At 42.3% G+C, this 25773-nt stretch overlaps 1 pseudogene; it reads right to left on the reverse strand.

Moving 5' to 3' along the window:
- Window positions 1-3194: 3194 nt before the first annotated feature.
- LOC141258973 (alpha-1,4-N-acetylglucosaminyltransferase-like) lies at window positions 3195-25446 on the reverse strand (annotated as a pseudogene).
- Between the last annotated feature and the right edge of the window lie 327 nt (window positions 25447-25773).

Consider the following 25773-nt stretch of genomic DNA (forward strand, 5'->3'; position numbering starts at 1 on the left):
CTCGTTATTTGGACTGCTTCGGAAAGGTAAGGATGAGGTTGGTTTATTATTTTATTTTTATTACAGGGGACTTTGGCTTCAGCTGGAATGGGTGTGATGGTAAGTATGGTTTAATTTAGAACAATAAACGGTGTCTTTTTATTTCAAATAAAATATTTTATTCTGGGTGTGGGTGTTTTTATTTTACATTTCACCTTCACTATGGGGTTAGTAGTGAGGGCGTCTTATAGATGCCTCTCCATTACTAACCTGGGGTTGATGTCAGCTGGCATTATAAGCTAACATCAACCCCAAACCTATAACCCCACTGCCACCGCTACAGGGCAGTGGGCAGAGCGAGGCTAAGTGCCATTTCTGGGGCAGCTAAGGGCTCCTGTTTCTAGCCTTGGAAGGGGCCAATATTCATGGCCCCTTCCTAGGCTCTTAATATCAGCCCCCAGCTGTCTGCATAGCCTTTGCTAGCTGTTAAAATAGGGGGACCCAACGTCATTTTTTGGGGGGATCTCCCATTTTAATAGGCAATAAAGGCTAACTACACAGCTGGAGGCTGATTTAGTAGACTGGGAAGATGCATGGGAATTACCCCCTTCCCAAGCCAAAACATCCACCCCAGTTGTCTGCTTTTCCTCTGCTGGTTTATAAAATTACAGGGGACCCCACGCCATTTTTTTTCCAGAAATGTACTAATCTTTTAATATATTACGTGAACAGTAAGGTACACATGCAAAGCACAGATTATATATATCACATATTTATATCTATCTGTATACCTATCTATTATCTATCTATTACGTATCTATTATCTATATATCTAGCTATCAATATATCTATCTATTGATCTATTATCTATTTAGCTATCTATCTATCTATCTATCCATATATCTATTTATTATCTGTTGACCTATCTAATTATCTATCTAGGATAGTAATAGATAGATATATGGATATCTATAATATAATCGGCCAAGCGTCCCTCTGTCTGAAGCCTCTATAGACTGCGAATGCGCGACGTGCAGTCTGGCTCCAGACAGAAGAACGCATGGAGCAGTTACAGGTAAGAGGAGTGGATGGCGCTGGAGATCGCGGTATGCGTAGGCATTGGACTCATACCGCGATCTCCGGCGCCATACTTACATACTTACCTGACCTAGATAAACGTTGCCGCGGTTCCTCGCTATCCGGCGGCATTTTACTGAAGACACATTTCTTCAGCAACATGGCGCCGGACAATGCGGTGCTCTGGCGCCGCACTCCTCCCCCCAACCTGCAGCAGAACAGATGATTTAGTGAATCCTGCTTTGAGCAGGGGGTTGGACCAGATGACCCAGGAGGTCCCTTCCAACTCTACCATTCTATGATTCTATGATTCTATGATTCTAGGACACCGCAGTGCTGGAGCACAGGGAAGAAAGGTGAGTATAAGTGTTTATTTTTTTGTATGTGTGCAGCTTAAAAGGACTGAGGGATGCCATACATACAAGAATTGGGGGATGAGGGGGCCACACATAGCAGGATTGGGGGATGAGGGGGCCACACATACTAGTATTGGGGGATGAGGGGGCCACACATGCCAGGATTGGGGGATGAGGGGTACCATACATACCAGGATTGAGGGATGAGGGGTCCACACATACCAGGATTGGGGGGATGAGGGAACCATGCATACCAGGATTGGGGGATGAAGGTTACCATACATACAAGGATTGGCGGATGAGGGGGCCATGCATACCAGGATTGGGGGATGAGGGGACCATGCATACCAGGATTGTGGGTGAGGGGACCATGCATACCAGGATTGAGGGATGAGGGGTACCATGCATACCAGGATTGGGGGATAAGGAGTGATATGCATATCAGGATAGGGATGAGGGGGCCATACATACCAGGATTGGGGATGATAAAGCCATGCATACCAGGATAAGGGATTGGGTACCATACATACCAGGTTTGGGGGATGGGGGTTGCTATACAGACGAGGATTGGGATGAGGGGTGCCATGTATCAAATTTGGGATGAGGGGTGCCATGCATACCAGGATGAAAGATGGGGTGCCATGCATACCAGGATTGGGATGAGGGTGCCATATATACCAGACTTGAAATGAGGGGTGCAATGCATACCGGGATTGGGGATGGGCGGTGCCATGCATACCAGGATTGGGGATGGTGGGGTGCCATGCATGCCAGGACTAGGGGAAGAGGGGTACCATGCATACCAGGATTGAGGGGTGAGGGGTACCATGCATACCAGGGGTGAGGGGTACCATGCATACCAGGATTGGGGTATCTGAAGGGGCCATGCATACCAGGATTTGGAGGAGGGGCCATGCATACCAGAATAGGGATGAGGGGTACCATGTATACCAGGATAGGGATGAGGGATACCAAGATTGAGGGTGAGGGGTGCCATGCGTACCAGGATTGACGGTGAGGGGTGCCAGGCATACCAGGATTGAGGGTGAGGGGTGCAATGCATACCAGGATAGGGATGCGGGCAGCACATAACAGGATGGGGGAACAGGATTGGGGAGCACAAATACCAGGATGGGGGCAGCACAAATACCAGGATGGGAGACCATATACCAATAAAAATGCTAGTCACCGGGCGTAGAACGGGCTCAATAGCTAGTATAGCTAGTATAGATAGATAGATAGATGCAGTGGGTGCGGAAAGTATTCAGACCCCTTTAAATTTTTCACTCTTTGTTTCATTGCAGCCATTTGGTAAATTCTAAAAAGTTCATTGGAGATGGGAGATAGTTCCACAAAGTCAAGTATCACTGCAGCCCTCCACCAGTCGGGCCTTTATGGCAGAGTGGCCCAACAGAAGCCTCTCCTTAGTGCAAAACATATGAAAGCCTGCATAGAGTTTGCTCAAAAACACATGAAGGACTCTCAGACTATGAGAAATAAGATTCTCTGGTCTGAAGAGATGGAGATAGAACTTTTTGGTGATAATTCTAAGCGGTATGTGTGAAGAAAACCAGGCACTGCTCAACACCAGCCCAATACAATCCCAACAGTGAAACATGGCAGTGGCAGCATCATGCTATGGATGTCACATGGACATAAAATATTGACACACAGATGGTACACAAATGAAATACAGATGGCAAAACGGATGAAACTTGTCTGAGTTTTCTGCATGAATGTTGGACAATTTTTCATATGCTCATCTAAACCAAATGTTGGGTTGAGGAATTTTTTTATTTATTTATTTTTTTTTTAAAGTTGGTACACAATAAAATATAAAAATGTCTAAAGAGGGTGACATTGTATAAGATCTGACAAATTAGTTGCGAAATTTCACAATTATTACCTGGATAACCAGAGCTGATCAACTAAATTTTGAATTATATGTGAAAGGACAGTATTGTTTGTAGAGGTGTTCAGCCAATGTGTTGCTACCAGGTACCATAGTTAATTTTTTCTTATTCATGAAGTTCCAGAGATGCAAAGCGTAGGAGTCATTGAACGATGGCAATTTGTCCCAAACTTCGTAATACGTTTTCCATTTTGGGCAAATGATAGGGTACAAACGCTGGGGATTGAACAAAGTATTGTTTCCACACATGGCATCTTCAGAACCAACAAATTCTGGTAAGTCACAGAACTTCTTTAAAATACGAGTAAAGAGACGTGGCCCTTGCTGTCCCCATATTTTGCTGTCATAATTCTTAACAAAGTCTTCCATACATTTCTGGGTAAAATCATGATGAGATGAAAACCCAAAAATACCATTGCTACAGTACTGAGAAGATTCTGCAGCCAAAAAGTCCTTGTAAGGAATAGTTTGTATTGAGATGAAATCTGTATCCATATAAATGCCACCATACTTCCCAATCAATGCTAATCTGCAGGCATCAGAGCTGACGTGGGTCCAGAATGACTGCTGTTGTGAATTAATCTGAAAGTAAAATGGATACATGAAAGTTTGTGCCAAAATAACATTACTATTAACCCTGCTGTTCTGTTCGGGTCATAGTGACCCGTAGAAAATTTGTGAGGCCCTGTAGATTTTTTTCTATAAGTTTCTAAAACTTGAGGTTAATTGACTTTTGCTCATTTGGGGGGACCTATCTATGAGTATTTTTTTTTTTGTTTGTTTACTTTTTGCTACACGCTGATTTGTACACTTGTCGTGTTCGGGACATAGTGACCCGGCATCATTTTTTACAGCTATGAGGCCATATTTTCAGTGAAATAAAGGAGTTATAACCTCAGTTGGGTCTATTTATTGCATCTACTATTGTATATCAATTTATTTATTTCCTAAATTATTTCAATGGGGTCGTACACGCGCTCTGCCGGGTGTATGCATTGAGATCTGCGCACCATAAAAATGGCTTTATATTGATTATTTTTGGTGCACAGTCTATACTAAAATGTAGAGCGCATCCAGAGAGATCACTAGGTGTGCACTACACGTGTACTACACTACATGTGTACTACACTACACTCCATAAACGAAGACTCTTTATAGAAGAACTTGGAAAATCACTGGTTAGGCCGTATACTGAGGAAAGAAAGGTAACACCCAGAACGGAAGGAGCAGCAGGCCTTATACAGAGCATCCAGCAACATGTTCAGGAAAGTGAAACCATGGCCTCCACAAGCACTTCTACCCCCATGGCCTCTACCAGCGGTGCTTCCAGAATAAAAAGAAAAAGGTGCAGCTATTGCCTTTATTCTTGTGATAATAAAACAAGTATTACATGTTCTGGATGCAAAAAATTCTTATGCAAAGCCCATGTTTATTGTTCTTCATGCAAGAATACATAAATTAATATTACCATGTAAATATGTTCAAATTGAAGTGTTTATTATCTTTAATTTTTTTTTACAAAATATTTGATTTGCTTATTTTTTTTTTGTTTTTTTTTACCACATATGTGTAGTTTGCTATTTTTCATTTTGCTTATTACTAAGTTTTTTCGGAATAAAAAAACAAAAATAAAGATTTCAATTTCATTTTTCTTTTTTTTTTTTATTTCCAAACATGTGCCCATACAGTCTAGTAAGCAAAATGTATAAAAATAATTGAGTTAGAGTATCTAAAATCAAGATTTAATAAACCGGGTCATAGTGATCCAGGAGCAATACAAGTGTATAGTACATGGAAACAGAACAGCAGGGTTAAACAAATTTTCATTTTTGATGGAGCGATATCGATATACTGTGTTTTCAAAGGCCAAAATGATAGATACGAAAAGGTAAGTAGCATTCAACAGTGAATCTTAAAGCACCGCTCCAGCGTTTGTTTTTTTTCAGCACTGGAGTGGTGCTTCTAATCAAAAATCTGCCACCGTGTTCACCACTCCTGTCCATCTTGTGACCACAACTTCTGACTGGCCAGAAGTAATGGTCACAAGCTCTCAATACAAGACTATGAGAGCCAAAACGAGGCTCTCATAGATGTGCATTGAAAAGTGTCCTTCAGTTTGCTCGAGCAAACACTGGAGCAATCAGGCAAATCACAAACTGCTGGAGACTGAAAAGAGCAACGGCGACAGAAGGTGAAGACAACAGCAGATAGGTATAAGACTAGATGCAGGGTCCTTAGATTAGAAGAAACACTAAAGCGCTGCAATAAAAAAAAGTTGGAGTTGTGCTTTAAAATAAATGAAAATTACAATAGGAATAATCTTTGCACACTCCACCTGCTTCAAAGATATTATTTTTACAGATAATGAAAAAAAATATCCTATCTCTACAGGCTGTCCAGAATTTTAATATAGGTAGGCAAAGCAGATATGTGCAGTGGATATAAAAAGTCTACACATCCCTTTTAAAATGCCTGGATTTTGTCAGAACTTTTTCCATATTTAATGTCACCCATAATTTGTACAAATCCATTGAGAAAAAATTAAGATTATATTGAGGGGTAAACTAAAAATAACATACCAAAAATATTGTGATATAACTGTAAACACCCTCTTATAATTGGGAATGTGGTTGTGTTTAGAATTATCCAATCACATTTGAACTCATGTTCATGTTACATAGTAGTCAGTGCACAGTTATCATCATTTACAGTGATTCTGATTAACCCAATATCAAGTTTAGATGTTCTAGAAGGATTGTCCTGATATTTTCTTAGATGGAGTTTAGAGGTCCGTAAACAGTTTACAACACAGCAAAGGGATCTCATTGTTGAAAGCTATCAGTCAGGAGAAGGGTACAAAAAAATTCCAAGGCATAACATATACAATTGGAACACTATGAATGTGGTCATCAAGAAATGGCTTAAATTTTGTGACATTGCCGGGAGCAGGACATCCCTTAAAGACTGATGAATAGTCAAGAAGAAAATAGGTTCAGAAATCTGTTTCAAGGCTTAGAGAAACACTAAAGGAGCTGCAGGAATGTCTAAAAAGTATCGGTTGTATATTGCATGTGACAACAATCTCTCATATTCTTCATGTATGGCCGGCCTGTGGGGTACGGTGGCAAGACGGAAGGTTTTTCTTATAATGAAAAACCTACATCAAATCTTCAAAAAACATGTGGGAAAACATTATGGCCTGATGAAATCAAGGTTGAACATTTTACCCATAATTCCAAAAGGTATGTTTGGCGCAAAGCCCACACTGCAACGCAACAAAAGAACACCATACCCACATTGAAGCATGGTGGAAGCAGCCTTATGCTTTGGGGTTGATTTTCAGAAGATGGAGCTGGGGCTTTAGTCAAGTGAAGGGAGTTATTAACAACTATTATTAAAAAACAAATACTTTAATGGGTGTAAATTAAAAGGTGCGAAGCGAGAAAAAAAATTATATATATGCAAGAAAGAATAACAATCCAATAAGGAGGAAATGTAGAAAAATAACCACTACAATATCCTTCTAAGGCCCTAAATCATGAGCCATACCTATCCAAGAAGGTTGACACCCTAATAGGCAACGCAAGGGAAGGTGCCCCTTTTCCTCATCCTTATCCTGGAGGAGAAATACATCGGGGCCAAGATTCTGGACATCTATTTCTCCAATTGTTTCACAATGCAGTTTAGTCAACTCCATATAGTGATAGCCACCTGCAAATTATGTATCAGTGTTTGATACCATATAATAGCATCTGAACAAGCTGCATTTATACACATGTAGGTATCCTGTTTTACATAGTTTATTAAATTATTTTGATTGGGATACAATGTTACAGGGATATGCTGTTGTACTTGTGAGGCTGGTTATTTATCTATTTTATTTTGTGGAGGTGCACGTGTTTTTAGACGCTATCAATTTACCATCTTTTACTTCTACCCATATGACACGTCTATTGCCACATAAGGAGACTTTTGCTTATTTGTGTCTTATAGACTATAATGTCTGTGTTTCTTGTGGTAAAATTTTTGCTCTAATTTGTGCACTTGTGTTGCCTATTAGGGTGTCAACCTCTGCGGATAGGTAGGGCTCATGATTTAGGGCCTTACAGGGTTATTGTAGTTGTTATTTTGCCATATTTCCCCTTTATGTACCCTTATTGGATTGTTATTATTTTTTGTATATATACAGTATATATTTTTCTTTTTTTTTCTCTCACTTGACACCTTTGAATGTATACTCATTAAGGTATTTGTCTTTTAATAATAAGGGTTTCTTCACTTGTTAGACTGACTTTTGAACCCTTATATTCATTACAATTTTGTTAACTTGAATTATTAACAGTGCCAAATATCAGTCAATTTTGCAACAAAACTTTAAGGACTCTGCTAATAAGCTGCAGAGAATTCAGCGAGACAACTTAAAGGAGGTGTCCACTACTATTAATAAATGGCCATTCTATTTTTATGTTGAAAATAAGCATCTTTGTAAATATCTAGCTTCGCAGTTACTGACTGTGAGCTGCGCTATCGCTGGCCGCTCACAGGCATCACGTGACCCCCGGCTGCAGCCGGCTCCGACATACGCTGATGTCACGTCAAGTTCCGGCTGCAGCCAGGGGTGACTTAATTCTGCGTTCCACGGTGGAAGCAGGGCTGTGGGCTGGATTACCCCGCCCACAACCCAGCATCGACCATTGGGACCGCGTCACTGATGTCACGCCTTACTTGACGTGACATCAGCGGCGGGTCACATGATGCCTGTGAGCGGCCAAGGATAGCGCTGTTCATAGGCAGTAACTGAAAAGCAAGGTAATTATAAAGATACTTATTTTCAACATATTAAAAGTAGTGGACAACCCATTTAAGCATGCTTACAAATCAACAAAAGAATGGCTTTGCTAGAAGATTAAAGTTTAGAAATTACCCAGCCAGGGCCAAGATTTAAATCCAATTGAAAATCTGTGGGTGACCTGAAGAGGGCACTGTATGCAGAAGATACCCTCACAATATGACAGATTTGCAAGGAAGAGTGGACAAAGATTGCTAATTCCAGATGTGCTATGCTGATCGACTCCTACCCAAGAAGAATGAATGCTGTCTACAGCTCCATCAACTGTAGTGGCCATGACCGGGTACTTCACATCCTCCCCTCTATTTGAAGCAATAATAATCATTCATTTAAATGAACCGTTAGATGTACCATTCTAAAATATTTTCATTCATTTTCTTTACAGATTTCTAAATTTGTTATTTAATGGCAACAGTTTGGTGCTGCATTCTGCTTAAATCAAGGACATAATCCCCTGTTACTGATTTCTATGTTTTCATAGTTTAAACAAGGACCTGAAATGAGGAAACTGAGATGACTAGTCAATGTGGTGGTGCCACTTGGCTTCTCCACACCCAGCTCTGCTTGACTGTCAAAACCTCTTCATTCTAGCTGTCAATCAGGCTAAAGGGGGTGGGAAGAGAAGCTATTGAGGGTAAATTATATAAGTATTGTGAGCGTATCCAGACTCCGCTTTGAGGGCAGAAATCAGGTAATAGCAGGATCGCTCATACTGAAACGAAACAGTTGTCATACTGTAATTGTGCGATACGTTTGTTAATTATAAATTTTCCTAAGTTGGATCAAAATTCATTGCTTACCTGGACCCCAGTAGAGGATAGTGACAAATCAAAATAAAAATGCCAAATATTGTCCAAATAATTCCTCTATATAGTTATCTAATTAAAGATGCCATACCGTACACTGGAAAGTAACAATGGCACCCTAATTCTAAGTTATTTCCATCATAGTGTATACAATACATTAGTGGAAAAAATGCTATTATTAAAGGGCAGGTTCACTACGTGGACAACTCCTTCTCAATCCGTTTGCACCCAGTAACATGATAACACTTATACTCACCCCTGGTGTCAGCGCTGTTCCAGTGGTGCCGGAACTGTCTCTGCAGGGGCTTGTGCGACACTGTTATGCCACATGATCCCTGCGGGCAATCAGTGGCCGCTACACTCTCCCTGCCTTTGAAAAAATCACATACATTCAAAGAAAATGAGAGCCGTTACGAGAGCCCTGGGAGAGACACTGCGGACACCTCTTGAACAGCGTCGACACTGGAGATGAATATGTGTCATTATTTTACTGGGGTCAAACATAGGTACTGAGAAAAAGTAGTCTGAGTAGGGGACACCCCCTTTAAGATTTATTGCAGCTACAAGACTCTGTGGTTATACTGTTTTAAATGTCACCTTCAGAAGAGGCATCTGTGTGCCTGTACAGCTGTACAACTTGCACATCCAGAGGCTAGCCGTAGAGAAATGAAGTCTGCTTTACATTTGCTCATACTAATTACTAGTAAAAGTCAGGTATTGCTGTACGTTACCTTCTGATACCAGGAGTGAAGTGGGGTGTCAGCAAACACTTCTTCGAATCTCAGCGGGAAGAAGTAAACGTTCCTCAGAGATGTGAGCACTGGGAAATGTCTCTTCACTATTCTTCTATGTTGGTATTGTTTAATCCTTTCATGAAGATGGCCACTGGTTGGTTTTTGTACACACGAGCTGCAGACTCTATGGCAACTAATGAAGAGGGTTGCATTCGATCTGTAGTTTCCAAAAATATTATGCCATCACCTTCTTTTAATACTTCAGAAGGAGAAACAAAAGCATTATTTAACCTTGTGCTCGATGACGAATTGAGGGTCTCCAGTAACATTTTTTCCTGAACTCTTGATGGTTTGGTAGTTAATACATTTGTCATATTTGACCATCGATTAATGGGACTGAAAATGTTATTCATTAACATAATTGATTCATTTAGTATTTTTCTTCTTGATAAAGAGGATATATAAGTAGAGATGAGCGTTGTTCTACTCGAACTGTGCGCCAATCTCAAATTCGAGCTGTTTTGGGCGGTGTTCGAGCCGGTCGGCGAACACGAACAATTTGAGAAAAATTCGGCTGTTCGAGGTTATGTTCGATAACTGTTCGTGCACCAAAATCATAACTGGATTTTTTCTCAGTAATGATGAAAATTAATGTTAATACGCAGTTTGAGTGTACAGCGGGGCGGGGGGAGGGGCAGGGGATGGATCTCTGCAGGAACAATGAAGATCTCCATTTTTTTTTCTCTTTCCCGCATTTGCAGTGGGGAGGTGCAAACTGTCAGCCTATCAGCAGCGCACACACGGAGCGAAGTGCTTTTTTTCACACAAGCAAAGGCATGTGTGATTGTCAGTGTATGTCACATGTCCTTGCCCTATAAGACCAAGCCATTTTCCCCGTCGCCACCATTTTCTCACTGCTGCAGCTGCGTGTTAGACGGCACCGCTGTTGCTGTGTGCGCTATACCTTGTTAATTTCAAGCCAATTTTCGCACAAATATACAGATAGCTTGGGAGTAGGGAATAGTTGTGATTGCAGTCCTTTTAAGGACTAGGTTACAGCATTTCCTACGACTTTTATCAAGCAGGTCTGTGCTCTTAAGTAGATAGATTGTGGGAGTAAAGACTAATTGTAATTGGAGTCCTTTTCAGGACTAGGTTACATCAGTTCCTATCAGTTTTTGCCAGGCAGGTCTGTGCCAGTGCTGTGCAAGTTTTTTTCACAGCATTTGGCTGAATCTAGCAAAGCTAATCCTTTTTGGCCTATTGCAGAGTGTGTTAGTCAGTGGAGTAGCCTATCTGTGTTGCAAGATTTACCACCTGTGCATAGAATACCAATTTTTTTACTGCACCTAGTGAAGTAAAATCTTTTGGGCATAGCATCATTCTATTAGTCCATCTATACTGACCTCCATCAGGTTGCAAATTAAAAATAATTTTTTTCTGCATCTAGCTCTGAAAAAATATTTGGGCTTCTAGCAGTGAGTGGGACTTGGTCTATTAGTCCATCTATACTGACCTCCATCAGGTTGCAAATTAAAAATAATTTTTTTCTTCATTTATCTCTGAAAAAATATTTGGGCTTCTAGCAGCGTGTGGGACTTGTTCTATTAGTCCATCTATACTGACCTCCATCAGGTTGCAAATTAAAAATAATTTTTTTCTGCATCTAGCTCTGAAAAAATATTTGGGCTTCTAGCAGTGTGTGGGACTTGGTCTATTAGTCCATCTATACTGACCTCCATCAGGTTGCAAATTAAAAATAATTTTTTTCTGCATCTAGCTCTGAAAAAATATTTGGGCTTCTAGCAGTGTGTGGGACTTGGTCTATTAGTCCATCTATACTGACCTCCATCAGGTTGCAAATTGAATAAAAAAAATTTCTGCATCTAGCTCTGAAAAAATATTTGGGCTTCTAGCGGTGTGTGGGACTTGGTCTATTAGTCCATCTATACTGACCTCCATCAGGTTGCAAATTAAAAATAATTTTTTTCTGCATCTAGCTCTGAAAAAATATTTGGGCTTCTAGCAGTGTGTGGGACTTGGTCTATTAGTCCATCTATACTGACCTCCATCAGGTTGCAAATTAAAAATAATTTTTTTCTTCATTTAGCTCTGAAAAAATATTTGGGCTTCTAGCAGTGTGTGGGACTTGTTCTATTAGTCCTTCTATACTGACCTCCAGCAGGTTGCAAATTGAATATAATTTTTTTCTGCATCTAGCTCTGAAAAAATATTTGGGCTTCTAGCGGTGTGTGGGACTTGGTCTATTAGTCCATCTATACTGACCTCCATCAGGTTGCAAATTAAAAATAATTTTTTTCTGCATCTAGCTCTGAAAAAATATTTGGGCTTCTAGCGGTGTGTGGGACTTGGTCTATTAGTCCATCTATACTGACCTCCATCAGGTTGCAAATTAAAAATAATTTTTTTCTGCATCTAGCTCTGAAAAAATATTTGGGCTTCTAGCAGTGTGTGGGACTTGGTCTATTAGTCCATCTATACTGACCTCCATCAGGTTGCAAATTAAAAATAATTTTTTTCTTCATTTATCTCTGAAAAAATATTTGGGCTTCTAGCAGCGTGTGGGACTTGTTCTATTAGTCCATCTATACTGACCTCCATCAGGTTGCAAATTAAAAATAATTTTTTTCTGCATCTAGCTCTGAAAAAATATTTGGGCTTCTAGCAGTGTGTGGGACTTGGTCTATTAGTCCATCTATACTGACCTCCATCAGGTTGCAAATTAAAAATAATTTTTTTCTTCATTTAGCTCTGAAAAAATATTTGGGCTTCTAGCAGTGTGTGGGACTTGTTCTATTAGTCCTTCTATACTGACCTCCAGCAGGTTGCAAATTGAATATAATTTTTTTCTGCATCTAGCTCTGAAAAAATATTTGGGCTTCTAGCGGTGTGTGGGACATGGTCTATTAGTCCATCTATACTGACCTCCATCAGGTTGCAAATTAAAAATAATTTTTTTCTGCATCTAGCTCTGAAAAAATATTTGGGCTTCTAGCAGTGTGTGGGACTTGTTCTATTAGTCCTTCTATACTGACCTCCAGCAGGTTGCAAATTGAATATAATTTTTTTCTGCATCTAGCTCTGAAAAAATATTTGGGCTTCTAGCGGTGTGTGGGACTTGGTCTATTAGTCCATCTATACTGACCTCCATCAGGTTGCAAATTAAAAATAATTTTTTTCTGCATCTAGCTCTGAAAAAATATTTGGGCTTCTAGCAGTGTGTGGGACTTGGTCTATTAGTCCATCTATACTGACCTCCATCAGGTTGCAAATTGAATAAAAAAATTTTCTGCATCTAGCTCTGAAAAAATATTTGGGCTTCTAGCGGTGTGTGGGACTTGGTCTATTAGTCCATCTATACTGACCTCCATCAGGTTGCAAATTAAAAATAATTTTTTTCTGCATCTAACCCAGCCAATAGTTTTGGCCTAATACCACAGTTTGGCCACTCAGCTCTGCTCGGTTACCATCCATTGTTTTTTTGTGCAAACAACTCCAGAGTTGTGAATTAGTTAACCACCAAAATGAGTGGAAAAAGGCCTGCTGCTGGTGGAAAGGGGAATAGGCGTGTTGGGAAGGGGAAAAAAGGTTGTGTCCGTGGGGTAGGTGCAGAAGAAAGACCATCTTCCAGCCAAACTAAAATGTCTACTTCTTTTAGCGGACAATGTGATAAGATCCCTTTCTTACGGCCACGCCAATCGCTACAAATTCCAGATGAGGCACAAAAACAGCAGGTGCTTCAACGGATATCAAGTGCTCCTTTAAGTGGGCTCTCCTCCACATCAACTTCAACATCACAAATACTCCAGTCCTCAAAGGTGTCACCCAAATCGCACTTGCTTCCTCACAGCTCCCAAATCTCCAGCTGCCCGTCTGAGTATGAGGTAGAACAGATGGTTGAGTCTGCAGAGCTGTTTACTCATACTATAGCCTGGGAATCAGAGGTCGACTCCAGCGCTTCTGTGAATCCAGACGAGGAAATGATCTGCACTGATGCCCAGAATCTTTATGAGTCGGATCCAGGACCAGACGCAGAAGGTTCTGACCATAATGTAGACCCTCATTCCCAAACTGTAACTCCTGTTGGTGGAGACAATGAGGAAGACGATGATAAGACTCAAATACCTGATTGGAGCGACAACTTTAGTTTTTTGTCAGGGCAGGAACAGGTTGGTTCTGAGGACGACGGGTGTGATAACGCACAGGGTGATGATGATGAGGTCGGAGATCCCACTTACTGTCAACCCACAGTCAGCCAAGAGATGAGGTCAGCAGAGGAGGTGGAGGAAGATGCTAGTGACGACGAGGTCAGGTTGCGCCTTCCTGGACAGAGACGTAGTACTGGAAGCACGTCAACAACTGCATCCTCAAACACAACTCTGCCTCTCACCACAAGTCGTGGTGGCTCTTCAGGTCGCATGGGTGCTAAGCCTTGCATAGCCTGGGCATTTTTTCAGATCGATAAAGATGACCCAACTCGTGTTATCTGTAACATTTGTCAGCAAAAGCTAAGTAGAGGCCAAAAAATACATAGTTTGAGTACTTCATGCATGAACCGGCACATGGACATGAAGCATAAGTTGCAGTGGGAAGCTCAGTGTGCTACAATGCGGCCTAGCCAGCCGGGCCAACCACCGTCTGCCATATCTTGTGCATCCGCGGCCTCTTCATCCTCTGTGACTGGGGGGACAGCAGTCACACCTGTTTTGGGGCGCAGACCTGCCACCTCTTTACCCGCAACAGCCAGCGTGATTGGCAGGTCATCATTTTCTTTGGAGGTGGTAACACCAGCTGGTCTTGAGCGCTGTCCGACATCGATAGCACCACCTTTGGATCAAGGCAACCTAACATGTCCGCCTGCATCTTCCTCACAGACCGGCAGTTTGCCGGGGACACCCTTATCAACCCCGTCTAAGCACAATAGCCAGCCCTCTGTCCCTCAGATGTGGACAAGTAAAAGACCATTTCCTCCTAGCCATGAGAAAGCTAAGAGGTTGAATTTCACCATCTGCAAGCTCTTGGCTACAGAAATGCTGCCTTTCCGCCTGGTGGACACAGAGGATTTTCGAGACCTTATGTCCGTCGCAGTGCCCCAGTACCAGATGCCCAGTTGGCACTACTTCTCAAAGAAAGGTGTGCCTGCGCTCCACCAGCATGTCGCACACAACATCACCGCTTCTTTGAGAAACTCTGTGTGTGACAGGGTGCATTTCACCACAGACACTTGGACGAGTAGGCATGGACAGGGGCGTTACATGTCGCTGACTGGGCACTGGGTAACTATGGTGACAGCAGGACAAGGGGCTGCTGTCCAAGTCTTGCCGTCCCCACGAGTTGTGCGTCAATCCTCTTTATGTCAAAGTTCCTCCACTGCTTCTGCCTCCTCAACCTCCTCTCGGTCTTCCACCTGCACCCAAAGCCTGTCTGGTCATGCCACAAGCTTTCTAACTGCGCAGAAGGGATCCTGCACACCTCCTTACTATGCTGGCAGTAGGGCTCAACGTCATCAGGCGGTTTTTACATTGAAATGTCTGGGAAATGTGAGTCACACAGCTGAGGAGTTGTGGTCAGCTCTGGAGAACCAATTTCATGAATGGTTGTCTCCACTGGACCTGAAACCAGGGAAGGCCGTGTGCGACAATGCTGCAAACCTGGGTTCGGCCCTTCGCCGGGGCAATGTCACACACGTGCCTTGTATGGCTCACGTGTTGAACCTGGTTGTCCAGCAATTTTTAGCCCACTATCCCAGACTAGATGGCCTTCTGCAGAGGGCACGGTCGCTGTGTGCTCACTTCCGCCGTTCGCATCCCGCAGCTCAGCGACTTACATCTCTACAGAAGTCGTTGGGCCTGCCACTTCACCGGCTAAAATGCGATGTGCCTACCCGGTGGAATTCAACTCTGCACATGTTGCAGCAACTGTGGCAGCACCGACAAGCCCTGGTGCAATACGTTCTGACGTATAGCCTGGGCCAACGAGATTCAGAGGTGGGGCAAATCACGCTGGAGGAGTGGTCTCAGATCAGGGACCTATGCACCCTTCTGCACAGTTTTGAAATGGCGACGAAGATGTTTAGTGCTGACGATGCCATTATCAGCATGACTATTCCGGTGATTTACATGCTGGAGCACATGTTAAACAGAATTCGGAGTCAGGTGGTGGCACAAGAGGAGGTGGAGGAAGTAGAGGAGGAGGAGTTGTATGCGGAAGGGCTAACATCTGCAAGGTCCAGACGGTCGGCAGCACCAAGGCGGCAGGCATGTGAGGGTGGGGGAGATGATTTTACCAGGGCGCATGGTAGCAGCCAAACTAGTGAGGAAGGTGCAGGAGCCCAGGAAGAAGTGGAGGACGAACTGATGGAAGACTCATCAGATGAGGGAGACCTTGATCACATTTCTGTTGTGCGAGGTTGGGGGGAGAGGACAGAGGAAGGAAGCATGATTGTTACCTCGCCACCAACACAACAGGGACTTGGTGCTCCTGGATGCGCAACACACATGAGTGCCTTCTTGCTGCACTACCTGCAACATGACCCTCGAATTGTGAGAATTAGAAATAATCCTGACTACTGGGTTGCCACACTGTTAGATCCCCGGTACAAAAGTAAATTTGCAGAAATTATTCCTGCCATAGAAAGGGATGCACGCATGCAGGAGTATCAGCAGAGACTGTTGCAGAATCTTACATGTGCTTTTCCACAAAATACCAGTGGTGCACGTAGTGAATCTCACAGTTCCAACTTGCCAACCGTGGGACCGTCAAGTGTTCAGCACTCAAACCGTAACAGAACCACAGTATCTGCTGGTAACATCAATTTTGCGGAATCATTTCACCACTTTTTTAGCCCATCCTTTGCAAGGCCACAGGAGACAAGAAGTCTGACACATAGTCAACGCCTAGAGACGATGGTACAGGAGTATCTTCAAGTAAACATTGAAGCCACGACTGTGTCACTGGACCCTTGCTCTTTTTGGGCTTCCAATCTGGATAAATGGCCGGAGCTAGCCACTTACGCCTTGGAGATCTTGTCATGCCCCGCAGCCAGCGTTCTGTCTGAACGTGTGTTCAGCGCTGCTGGTGGTGTGCTGACAGATAAGCGCACGCGGCTCTCCACTGATAATGTAGACAGACTCACGTTCATAAAGATGAACAAATCATGGATCCGAAACGACTTTTCTACCCCTGTGTCATCCTGGGGAGAGTAAAAGCTTGATGATTGGTTAAAATCACCCTACCAACCGTTTTAAGTTTTCAAATTACTAATCATGTTTATCTGTATCTTGACTGGAAAATAATTTGGGCTTTGTAGCAGTGTGCAGCACTGATCCTATTAGGCCATCTATAATAAGCTTCACCAGATTTAAAATTAAAAATAATTTTTAGCTGCATCTAGCCCGGAAAATAATTTTGGGGCTCCGAGATGCGCAAGACACATAAGTGCCTTCTTGCTGCACTACCTGCAGCATGACCCTCATATTGTCAGAATTCGAAGTAATCATGACTACTGGGTTGCCACACTCTTAGATCCCCCAAACTTTTCGATCAACCTTTTCATTTTAATAAAGACCAAAAAAATGGTCATTTTTGAAATTATAAGCATTAGCAGGTTGTTAGAAACTGAAATCAAACAGTTTTCAACTCAAAACTTTATTCTAGGTGATGTTACATTTTCACATAGGACCCCTTGTTCGAAAGGAGCTTCTGAACTCTCTCGTCCATTGAATTTGTCAGGTTTTGGATGGTTTCTGCTTCAATTGTTTTGCATGAGGACAGAATACCCTCCCAGAGCTGTTGCTTAGATGTGAACTGCCTCCCGCCATCATAGACACTCCTTTTAATGATGCTCTAAAGGTTCTGAATGGGGTAGAGGTCAGGGGAGCATGGGGGTCACACCATAAGTTTGTCCCCTTTTATGCCCATATCAGCCAGAGATGCAGATGTTTTATGTGCAGCATGAGATGGTGCATTATCATGCAGAAAAATGATCTTGCTGTGAAATACACGGTTCTTCTTCTTGAACCATGGCAGGAAGTGCTGTTTGAGAAAATCCACATACATTATGGAGTTCATCTTTAGCGCCTTCAGGGATCCTAAAGGGGCCGACAATCTCTCTCCCCATGATTCCAGCCCAAAACATTACTCCACCTCCTCCTTGTTGGCGCTGTAGCCGTGTTTGCGTGGGGTGTCCATCAACCAGCCATCCTCCACTCCATTCATCTGGACCATCGAGCGCTGCACGGCACTCATCCGTGAACAAAACAGTTTTGAAATCAGTCTTCATGTAATGTTTGGCCCACTGGAGCCGTTTCTGCTTGTGTGAAGTGGATAGAGGAGGTCGACAGGATGGCGTATGCACAGCTGCAAACCTCTGAAGGACCCTGCATCTTGTTGTTCGGGGGACGTTGGAGGCACAAGCAGCTTCAAAAACTTGTCTGCTGCTATGACAAGGCTTTTTTGCCGCTGCTCTTTCAACCTGACGTAATTGCCTGTAGGAAAGAGTCCTCAATTTGCCCTTATCAGCACGCACACGTGTGTACTGTGAATCAGCTACATACTTCTTGATTGCCAAGACACTTCATCCTGATCATCGCACAATGTTGATTGTAGTCATGCCTTGACCTAAACACTCCACAATTTGTTGCTTCTCAGCAGCCGACACATCCTTTTTCTTTCCCATTTTGGCAGAAAATGTAGGCTGCTTAATAATGTGAGAGAGCCTTCTTAAGTAGTCTTGCCTTTCATTGGACACACCTGCCAAACTAATTAGCACAGGTGTCTGCAATTGCTTACAGTGATATAAAGAGCCCTGACACACATCACCATCAATGAGTTTAACTGACAAACAAACAAGTTCTTCCCTTATCACTCCTAAACACTTTTTGCATAATAATTTGGAACGCGGTGTACATGTGCTTTTCCACAAAACACCAGTGGTTCACGTAGTGAATCTTACAGTTCTAACTTGCCAACCGTGGTCTGTATGGAATTGTTCAATAAAGGGCCCAAAATTAAGATAACATAGATGGGAGAGGTCTCTATGAATAGGAATTCCTAAGTATTTGATACCCTGTGAGGGCCAGGCAAAGGGAAAGTTGGACTGGATGGAATCCTATATGGATTTAGGGAGGGAGACATCGAGGGCCTCAGACTTCGCTGCATTGATTTTAAAATTTTACCATGTAACAAAGTGATCTATTTCAGCCATAACAGCAGGGATGGATATATGTGATTGAGTGATATATACTAGGACATCATCAGCAAATAGAGAGCACTTGTACTCGGTGCCTCCCACCTCAATCCACCTAATATTGGGGTTATGGCGAATTGATGAGAGCAGGTGCTCCGTCACTAGGATGTATAAGAGAGGGGACAGAGGACATCCCTGCCTTGTCCCATTGGTGATTGTGAAAGGTGATGAAAATGTTCTGACGCACCCCCTGGGCCTTGGGACACCCGGAGCCGGACCCTTTTTGGTGGATGCTGGTGGTTGTAGTCTTCGTGGCGGCGATCCGGTTCCGTGGCTCAGGGCGGTCAAACCAGTGGCGGAACTATTTATGTGGTTTTGATGTTTAAATGTCCGACTACGCCACCCGTGGATTGCGGTCAGAGTGAACCGCCGCAACAGGGCAGACCGCTAAGGCTGGTGTTGTGGGTGCAGCAGAGCGTAGCATAACTCCCCACGGGAGGAGTATAGCCTCAGGGCAGTGTATGCGGAGGATGGGGGTGATGGTGCAGGGCAGCAGCAGTAACGACATGGAGTCAGTGATGCAGTTCAGGGCCTTTACTCACAGTTCTTATTATCCAGACCACGTCTGCAGGTAACGGCTTGCCACGTCGTACTGTGCTCACCAGGTGAGGGGCTCAGACAACTCCCAGATAACTTTGGAGCGCTTCACAGGACCCCCTTTGTGTGTCCTTTGTCTGGCCTTTCTTACCAACACTTCTGTCCGGCTGCCTCGGGCCTCCTCTTGGTAAACTTGGCGCCAGTTTCCCTGACCCTATGTGGTGCCTTCCTAGCGGGTGGAGCAAGGGGCTGCGCCACATAAAATGTCAGAGCCTCCGGTTTCTAGCTGAGGGTCGTTTCCTGCCTCCACTAGTTCGGGGACCGGTCTCCCCCTTTGGCCTGACCCCTCCACGCAGGTGGATTCGGGCGTGCGGTGGCGACTCGCCCGTCCGCACCCCTGGGATCCCTTCATTCCTCGTTCCTGGAGCCTTCTCCGCTCCTCTTCCTTCCTTCTCCCTCTTGCAGGCCTGGGCCTCTGTTACTAGGCCCGCCTCCGGAGCAGAGCTCATGCAGAGCCCCTGCTCCCTGCCACTTCTGCTCAGACTTCTCTGCACTGAACTAAGATGGTGCCCACCTTTTATACTCCCTTCTCAATGCACCCAGGAACTGCTTCCTCCCTGCTCCTGCACTGCAGGGTTCCCCTTCCTCAGTGTTCCCTCCCCCCACTCCAGCCAGGGACAGGGACTGTCGTGCCCATCTCAGGGGCATATTTGTCGCCCTGCCCCACGGCAATGTGGTGTAATGCATGCAGGTGTCGGGTCCTGATCCACACTCCATCCTTATCTGAGAGTGAGATATCACACATCTGGGTGAGGTGCAATACGTCTGTAGCAACTGAGCCCTCGGTGCTACAGTTCCATTTATCTTCAGCCTAGGTGACGTATTGTGATACAGGGCCGTGATTTTGGCTATAAAAGGGTCCCCTAGACCCCTACCCCAAGCTTTTTAAGAGAATCATATATGGCGTGCCAGGAGACTCTATGGAATGCTTTCTCAGCATCCAACGAGAGTATCTACTTACAAATTTTTAACTGCATCTAGCCCAGGAAATACTTTGTGCCTAGTAGCAGTGTCTGCTAGTCAGCGGATTATCCCGGCTGTTAAGCAAGCTACACCACCTGTAGTTTGGACACTTAATTTTTTCAAAGGAAATGCTTCGGGACCACGGGATACTCAGTGAAGAGCATCAGGAGGCACCCCAAGGCATAGGGGCTGGGACTGGCACTAGGATGCCTTGCGGTGGACAGCCGAGCTCGATCCTTATAAAAGCTTTTTAACTGCAGCAGCTTTAGTGGACGCTACTGGAGCTGGAATTACGCGGCTGCTGGCATGAGACTTGCCCTCCAATAGATCCTTGTAAATGGATTTAAAGTGTATTCATTCAAATTAGAGGGACAATTTAAATTAAAAAGCTTAGAGCTGCCTCCACCACAGGGGGGCTCTCTCGACCCACCAGCGGACAGGCACCAGTATTGGGAGAGGGGGGCTGGCCGTTAGGGTTCACCGCGGCTCTGACACAAACCCGGCGACACGGAGGTGGCACGGGCAGGAGCGGACTGGCCGTCTCGGCTTCTCACTTTTTGGATTTTAGAAGGGCATGACATGCCTATATCTGTGTCTCCCCCTCCTTTTACTCCTCCACCTCTTTTCTTTTCGCATGACTATATGTACTTGTCACTTTTCCATGTGTTAGTTGTGTCTTCTGAGCAGTTTGTCAGCTTTTGGACACCTTTGAAGGTGTTTTCTATGTGTTTCTATGTGTTTTTGTTTGCCTGCCATTGGTTTTAATGGTGTTCGAAGGTGTTCGACGAACAGTTCGACGAACAGTTCGGCGAACACACGGGTGTTCGACGAACCGAACCGAACTCGAACACTACGGGGGTGGCTCAACACTATATATAAGGAAAGATACTCTCTTTGTGGGTAATTCCAATCAAAAATCCTAGGGTTGTCACCAGGAGAAAGAAGACCACTATCCTCAATATTTTTAACATCACTGCAGTATAACTCGCCAGACTGCAAAACAAAAGATAATTAACAAAGAAAGGTTCAAATGGAAAAACTGTAGAACATAAGAACTGGTATTAAGACAAAGTAAGAAAAGCTTTGTCCAATCAGAGTAAAAAGTAATCCAGAAATATGCAATACGTCAGAAGAATTTATAAATAGTTTAACTGTTGAGAAAAAAAGTATTTGCTTCTTCCCAATTCTTCTGTATTTGCACATTTTACTCTTTCCTTTTTCAGATTATCAAACGACTTTTAATATTAGACAAATACAATGCAAGTAATCACAAAATATTGTTTTAAAATGACAAGTTTATTTATTGAAGGGCAAAATAAGTTCATATTTTAAACACAAGGGAACGTTAGCTCAGATATGTCTCTGGGGTTGTGTACTTTTTCCCCTTCATGACGTTGATCAATCTTAAGCAGGGGGCGTTATCAGAGGTAAAAATGGTAGACGCCTCCAGGAAAGCTCAGAGCAGGCTTTTTCTGTGTGAGACGTATAATTCTCACACAGTCCTGCTCCACTCCATGGTCTCTGCACCTAGTACATAGAGTACAGCAGAGCTACTGTATGTGTAATGACAAACACGTCTTATAGCTTTCATTTCAGGGCACTGTCAACTCAAAGATAAAACTGGTATTCAAAAATATAGACTTTAGACATTATTTATAACAATAACACAAAACACTGAAAATATTGCCTGTGTCCCTGTATGGGATTATAAACTGACAGTGGTCAAGAATCGTGGCAATGGTGTCAGCAAACACACAAAATCAAACATTTAAATGAGACCTCACCAGATATATAATTCTGGATATCAATACCAATGATGAGGCTGAACAAATAAAAGGAAAGGTCTCACCCAATACGTAGTTCCTTGAGCACCACTAATATCCTTCTCCAAGATACTTCATCATGTCGAGTCTTGTTGGTCGACTATCCCTATAACTGGAGCTGACCTTCAGATCCCCAAAGACTCCCGCCCTTACAAGGGCAGTCCACAGCTGACCCTGTTGGTACTAAACAGCCCTGGACTCAACCCTATGCGCCTCCCAACGCGGTTCTTCAAAACATTGAGTCATCAGTGGAATGGCGCAAAAAACTGCATAATTATAGACACAGGGCTTGATACCCTCTATCTGGGGTATGGTGCAGGCAATGGCAAAGACAGTAGGGACTACCAAACATTTATAGTCCAATGGACTGTATATATATAACTCGGTCTTTTATTGCGGTTATAATAAAAGGCCACTGTGGCCAATTTCATTCAAGCCATGATGTCTGCCGTTTTTGGGATTAGAATTAATAAGGGGGCGGGCCAAGCACCGTAAATTGATGATACCATTATCATGGTAGTAACACTTTTATTTGTTAGAAAAAACATAATCCTTATTTGCAAATGAGAAGGTGATGAGTTACGAAAATGTGATGCCGTCATGAATCCTGTTGTGAAGTCACTACAGGGGCGGACAAACCAGTGGTGTAAGCTGTGCAGCCCAAGTGGTAAAGGGACTTACTTTAACCTCGAAAGTAGATGGAATTGAGCATTATGAGGAGCTACTGGACTTCAAAGGGCCCATATATTTTTCTTGCACAGGGGCCTCTTCTATCTGTGTCGACTCTATAGTCAAAGTAAATATATGATGTATGCATTTTTTAGCAGCTAAAGTTATTCTTTAGATGTCACATTTCCATCCACAGTGACTCATATCAATATAAGGTATGTTTGTGTACATTTTCCAAGGAAATGGTACCGATAATTGATTTTGAGTTAAGCAATTAACTTAAGGCTTATATGTATAATAGCTCTGCTACCCTCATATATGGGAGCTCCAGGTATGACACATTTGTCATAAACTGTTACACTAGCACAATGTTATACATTTTATAATTTTACATGTAGAGTTTTTCCATAAATTGTAATACTGTAATTAGATAATTATGAATTTTGCCTAAATTATAATTAAATACACTAAAATGGTACAATAATTCATGGATTCATGTCCTTAATAATAACAATTCATAATAATAATTCATAATTCTTAATAATTCATGCCCTCATTGTGAAACAATAATGTCTTAACTCCTTCCCAGCCTGTGCTGTAATCATCTGTCATTTTAAGTGTGTCCTGCAGGAATGCCGGTGGCGTAGTGTTGATTAATAGTGTCAGGTTGCTTTTCAGTTACGCAATGAGTTTAAACTCTTACATTTCCTTTGTTATCCTGCCAACATTATGTAATGGAATGCAGATGAATGATTTTTATAATTAATGTTAAAATAATTAGAAAATTTAATCTAAATTGATTTTAAAAGTTTAATAAAGTTTTGGAGAAAAAATCTGATGACCACATAATTATGAGGATTTCACATTATTTATAAAGAACCAAAAATGTAAGTGGAGATGGAATTAGTCCTTCCCCTCAGCAAAATAAAATAATAAAAAAAACAAATTAATATGAGTTATAAGAGTTATATGTACTCTAAAATGGCAGTAGTGAAAAATATGGAGAGGCAAACAAGTGTCCAGGTTTTGACATGTCATTGAAATAGGCAGAGAATATTTTACACTCATAGATGTAAATTACCACATAACTTGATGAACCTTGTCTTCATACACATTACAGTTTATGGAAAAACAAACAATATCTGATATACAGCAGATTACATGTGGTGTAAGGACCTAAGGACCCTCAATATGGTCAGGAAATTGCAGATTAAAATAAATCATGGGGTAAAATATAGAATCAATTATAGAATCATCCAACATATATACATAAGACTTCTTATAGGAAATGTAAGGATAGTATAGAGCACCTAATTCTGTAGTGTATGTAGCCTGGAAGTACCGGAGCATTTGCTTTGATGCTTTTGCTTAGCAATCCTCATATAAAGGTAACTTCCCATTCAATATTATCTATTGTTTGCTATGAAAATGACATTCATTTTACACATGAATGCTCGTTAGAAATAATAACAATCACATCAGTCACGCTATTCTGTAGAAAAGTAGTCTTTGAATAAAACTAAGCAAACATACCCCCCTCACAACTCCACTCCCAAACCTTCCAGCAGTCAGGGACACTTTGCTATGCTAATTTTTTCGTGTATTTTTACACTTTTCTATTTTTTTACCCACTATGTCCTAACATAAAAATTCTCAACTCAATAACGAAACTTTAACAGTGTGTTAAAAAATAATTTTTGTATCAACACATTCCAAAAGTACTCCAAAGCATTATTGCCTGTTAGAGTCATTACAATGGCCTCATATGTACAGTAAATGTCTATGCAGGATCTAAGAGGCTTAAAAAAAATCAAGTTGCATGCATTGCCTGACTGCTTAAGGGGACCTATTCCCTCTTTTGGGTTCACTGTAGGAGGGGTTGAGCGGCCAGAATTAGATGCCTCTGTAATCCCAACTGTGCAACTCCATCACCAACCGACTTCATTTGATAATCTTACTTCAGAGCGCTTGTTCATTTGCATCCTCATTATACATATGTAGCTACCTGAAGTACATAATAAATTAGATTAAATCTTATATGACCCAGTGAATAATTTTGACTTCTTATCAGATTCTTGGTATCCTTTCAAGACATTACATACACAATCGCAATAACCTGAACAAAAATACCCAAGCCAAAAATATCAATGTGTACAATAACTACTTATCAATTCATGCGATCATATCTACTCACAGGTGTCTGCTGTTCCTTATTTTCTTTCCTTTCTCCTCTGTTTCTTGCTGTCTCCACTCCGGACACTTTCTTGGATTAAATTTTAGTCACTAACCAATATGTAGTCTGTCTTGAATGGTCTTCTGACTGACACTGTGTCCCATTCTCCCACTAACAGGTGTGGTGTATGGGATGTACACAGGAGAACAGGTTTTCTGAGTCGTAATGATAAGCTAACTGTTAATACTAGCAATAAATCTACGTGAATGGTATATAATACATCGGTGTGTGTATATATCATATAAAAAATTAGAATATCATCAAAAAGTTAATTTATTTCAGTTCTTCAATACAAAACGTGAAACTCATATATTATATAGAGTCATTACAAACAGACTGATCTACTTCAAGATTTAATTTCTGTTAATGTTGATGATTATGGATTACAGCCAATGAAAACACAAAAGTCATTATCTCAGTAAATTAGAATACTTTATAACACCAGCTTGAAAAATGATTTTAAAATCCGAAATGTTGGCCTACTGAAATGTATGTTCTGTAAATACA

The sequence above is a fragment of the Phyllobates terribilis genome, unplaced genomic scaffold (assembly GCF_046119375.1).
Source record: "Phyllobates terribilis strain yellow unplaced genomic scaffold, ASM4611937v1 Scaffold_3__8_contigs__length_932513732, whole genome shotgun sequence".
Lineage (NCBI taxonomy): Eukaryota > Metazoa > Chordata > Amphibia > Anura > Dendrobatidae > Phyllobates > Phyllobates terribilis.